The 4,888-nt window shown below is 36.4% G+C and overlaps 1 pseudogene; it reads right to left on the bottom strand.

Annotated features, from left to right (window-relative positions):
• Positions 1-4,888, bottom strand: part of LOC101565711 — a 26,660-nt pseudogene that overhangs the window by 20,954 nt on the left and 818 nt on the right.

Below are 4,888 nucleotides of genomic sequence, written 5' to 3'. Positions count from 1 at the left end.
CAGGTGCTTTAATCCACTGAGGTATTTGGCTGGCCCTCATTTTTATTTTTAGAGAATACAAAACAGTGATAAAAAGATCAACATTAGAAAAAATACAATGCGTCCATAACAGAGTAATAGAAATTCAACAATGGTTGCTGTATTACGTGACACCAGCTTCAATATATTTGCTCAGTTTACCAAATATAAATGTGCAACATTCATTTAAAGAAAAAACAGGGGCCAGGGAGATAGCTCAGTAGACTAAGCACTTGCCTGGCAAGCGCAGGTTCCTGAGTTCAATCCTCGGTACTGAAAAAAAGTAAATAAATAAATATAAAAGTAAATAAAGGAAAACCAAAACAGGGACAGCCAGATAGCTAAGCAGACTAAAGCACCTGCTTAAGCAGGAGCAGAGACCAGCATTCGATCCCTAGACCCCTGCCCCCATGGCACATCAAAACAGCAATTGAGCCTGGGTGTGGTGGAGCACCCCCGTGATCCCAGTGCCTGGGAGGATGAAAACAGAAGGATCACTATGATTCTGATCTGTGTAGTGAGACTTTGTAGACCCTGTACTAAATATATTTTTAAAAAATTTAAAAAGTGAAAAAGTTGAAAGAAATTTGAAAGAGGAAAAACAACAGAAAATGGAATAGCGAGCAAAAAAAAAAAAAAATTAAAGATTAACTGCTTTTTTCAAAAGACCAACAGAAATCAACAGTACAATTATACAACCCATTCTGCATATCTAACTAAAAATATCTTTTCCCATTCTTTCATTTGTCTTTTTCCTCACCCCAAGTTTTCCTTTTAATTGAATAATTACTTTTCCTTTCACAGTATCTACCATACCTTTAAAAGTTTGACTACGCTTTCAAGCTCTCACACTAGTGAGATAATATGAGGTTTGCACATGTTTGTCTGGTTTATTTCACTTACAAATATACTTTCTAGTTTCATCCATTTATATACAAAAGTCTCAAATTTATCATTTTGTATAGGTGAATAATACTCCATTGTGTAAAACTATCATATCTTTTTATCCATTCTTCAGTTGATGGGCATTTGGGTGGTTTCAAAGATTTAAATATGACAAATTGTACTGCTACAAACACAGGTGCACATATATTGCTGTGGTATGATAATTTTAGTTTTTTTGGAAAAATATCTAGAGGGGCATAGCTGGCTTGAATGGGACCTCCAATCCTAGTTCTTTCGGGAATTTCCATACTGGCTATACCAGCCTGCACCCCCATCAGCAGTAGAGAAGGGTTATCTTCCCCCATAACCTCTCAAGCATTTCTTATTGCCTGACTTCTTGATGATAGCCATTCTTTCTGGCAGATGATGGTATCTCAGCATTGTTTTAATTTGCATGTCTTGACTGACCAGTGATGTTGAATATTTTTTAATATATTTGTTTGCCATTTGTAGCTCTTCATTTGTGAAGTGTATATTCATCCCAGAAGCCAAGTTTTGGATTTGGTCTTTGAATTTTGGATATCAAATTCAAAGCTGATGATATATCTCAGTTTTGTTTTAATCTGCATCTTTTTACTTTTTAATTTTTTAAATTCTTTTTATGTTCTAGATATGAGTCCTTTGTCTGAAGGCCAGTCTTCTATAATTTCCCCCCAATTTATGGGTTTTCTTTTTACTTGGTTGATGGTTTCTTTTGATGTGAAGAAACTTTTCAAAAAGAAGATATTCCACTTGTTGATTCTTTGAAGTATTTCCTACGCAGTTTGATTTTTGTTCATGAACTCTTTACCTAAGCCTGTAACCTTAACGTTTCTATCTACTTTATCATCCAGAAGATTTATTGTTCCAGTTTTAATATTAAAATCCTCAATCCATTTTGACTATAGTTTTGTGCATGGTAATAAGCATAGGTCTATTTTAAGCCTTCTGCATATGGACAGCCAGTATTTACAGCATCATAGATTAAAGAGGTTATCTTTCACCCAGTGAACATGTTTGACCCCTTTGTCACAGATAAGGTGGCTGAATTTGTTTAAGATTCCATCTATATCTTCTAATCTGATGTATATAATCTAATTCCATTATTCCTAATGTCTTTTTTTGCTGGTAACATGCTAACTTTATCACATTAGCTTTTTTGTATAATTTCAAGTCAGAGATTGTGATGCCTCTTGCCTTTCTTTTGTTATGCAGGATTGTGCTTGCTATTCTAGATCTCTTCTGGTTCCAGATTAATTTGAGAAAAGTTTTATCTACATCTGTGAGGTATATGAATGGAATTTTAATTGGTATTGTATTGAATCTGGATAATAATTCTGGGAATATGGCCATTTTTACAATGTTGGTTCTTCCTATCTAGGAACAAGGAATATCTTTCCATAATCTGAAATCCTTTTCAATCTCTTTCATCAAAATACTATAATTCTCATTATATAAATCTTTTACTTCCTTCATGACATTGATTCCTATGTATTTCATATTTTGGGTGTTATTGTGAAATTCATTGATTCTATAATTTCTATCTTGGTATGTTTACTGTGTATAGAAATGCTACTGATTTTCAAGTGTTGATTTTGTATTCTGCTATGCTACTGAATTTGGTTATTAAATCTACAAGTCTCTTTGTGGATATTTGGGGTCTTCTATGTATATTATCATGGTATCTGCAATAATTATAATTTCACTTCTTCCTTTCCAGTGATTATTCCTTTTAGTTTTTCTTTGTCTAATTGTTCTTGCTAATGTTTCCAGAGCTACATTGAACAGGAGTTGGGACACTGGGAATCATAGTCTTCTTCCTGATTTTAAATTGAAGTCTTTCAATTTTTGTACTTAGTATGATTTTGACTGTTGGTTTGTCATAGCTGACTTTTATCAAGTTGAGGTAAAGACCACCTATTTCAATATTCTGTAGTGTTTTTATGTTGAATGAATGTTGGATTTTGTCAGAAACTTTTTCTGCATCTACTGAGATGATCATGATTTTTGTCTTTGGCTCTGTTATTATGATGTATTATCTTTATGATTTTGTGTATATTAAACCATCTTTGCATTCCTAGAATGAATCTCATTTGGTCATGTTGTATAATCTTATTGATGATTTGTTTCATTCTGTTCACTAGCATTTTATTGAGTATCTTTGTTTTTTGTTTCTGTTTTTGTTTGTAGGGAATAAATGGTTTTGTACATGGGATGAAACAATATTAATTCAAAACTTACAGATCAGGGTTAGCTCTATAACTCATCTCTTTTAAAATTTTTATGAATCTCCATCCAAAACCAACAGGGTATTCAGGTACACCTTTCTGGAAATGTGATTGTTATACTCCCAAGAGGAGCAGAGGATGTACATCACCTGGAATGTCCTCAGAAGGCTCTGTCATTGAGAAGTAACAGAGTAAAACCTCAGAGTCTTTTCTTTCCAATGAACAGGTACAGACAGGGACAGAAGGGATTATTCAAACTTTGTCATCTTTCCTTTGTGGATTGTGGTCTCCATCTCCTCTCTGGTCTTCTCTGAAGCCATCTCGGACACCTGTGCTGTCACCCCAGCCCCCAGCCACCTCAGCCACCTCCACAGCACCCAAAGACCCCTTCACCCTTAGGTTTGGCCCAGTCCAAGGTGACTTTGCTTCCATCAATTTTACCATCTTCCATGGTCCCTTTGGAAGCCTTGGAATCTTCCTCAGTGTTGAAATCCACAAAACCAACCCCCTTGGAAGAGCCAGTTTCCCAGTCAGTGATAATCCTTGCTCCAATTGAGCCAGCAAATGATTCGTTTAAGGTCTTTTCAGTGATTTCTTCAGACAGACCCTTGATGAACAGGGTTTTTCTGGCTTCTTGCATTAGGTGACCCCCTGGGTCCTTACAGCTCCAGTGTAATCGTTCTTCCCTCAATTTCCCTTTTATTGAAAGAGTTCAAAGCCTCTTGTTTGTCTTCAAATGAAGTGAATTCTATGAAAGCATACCCTTTAGATTTGCCCTTTTGGTTCTGGGGCACTTTGATAAAAGTTGCCTTCTCAAATACTTCCTGAAGGGGCCAGAGATATGGCTCAGTAGAAGAAGCACTTCCCTGTCAAGTGCAAGTGCCTGAGTTCAATCCCTGGTTCTGAAAAAAAAAAAAAGTCAAATACTTCCTGAAGAGTTTCTTCTGTTACACTGGAGGAAAGGTTACTTAAATACAGAGTTTTGGATTCACCACTTTAGGTGCTGTTCTTTCTGCTGCTATAGTCTCAATTTTGACCTTTCTCCCTAGTGTAGTAGAGGGAAACAGATCCCCATCTATCTCTCTTCCCTGCTTTTCTTCAAAAGTTTTCTCTGCATCAGCTTCTGTGTTAAATTCAAAATAAGCAACCCCTTTGCTCTTCCCATCCTTGCTGACCAGTCTGACCTCTATGGCATCTTCAAACACTAATTTTAATTCATCCTGAGTGACTTTGTAAGGGAGTTTTTTTTGGCCAAAAGTGTTCTTACATCTCAATCTTTCTTGTCTTTTCCTTTAGGTTTCTCTAATTCAATTTCACTGCCAAAGACTTCTAGATCAGTGAGTTCCAAGGCCTTTTCTAGGTCTGCAGAAGATTCAAAGTCTACGTAGCCAATCTTCTGATTTGTACCAATTCTGACATCCACAGTAGTGAGGTCATTTTTAGCAAAAGCTTCACTGATATCACCAGTTTTTAGTTCAGGAGCAATTTGTTAGAATTCAGATTTCCAACAAACAGATTAAAAACTATAGTGGGTTCTGTGCCTTCCGTTCTTGGTTTCCTGGCTTCAGGAGCTGCCTTCTGTTCCCTGTTTCCTTCTTTCATTTGCCAGGTGCTTCCTTAACAGGCTCTTCCTCTTCCTCCTCCTCCTTGTCCTCCTCATCTTCGTCCTCGTCATCCTCATCATTATCTTCATCCTCATTGTCTTTTTCCTCATCCTC

Source organism: Octodon degus, unplaced genomic scaffold (assembly GCF_000260255.1).
Source record: "Octodon degus isolate 3935 unplaced genomic scaffold, OctDeg1.0 scaffold00172, whole genome shotgun sequence".
NCBI lineage: Eukaryota > Metazoa > Chordata > Mammalia > Rodentia > Octodontidae > Octodon > Octodon degus.
The sequence above is the reverse complement of the archived record's forward strand: the minus strand, read 5'-3'. Positions and strand labels throughout refer to the sequence as shown.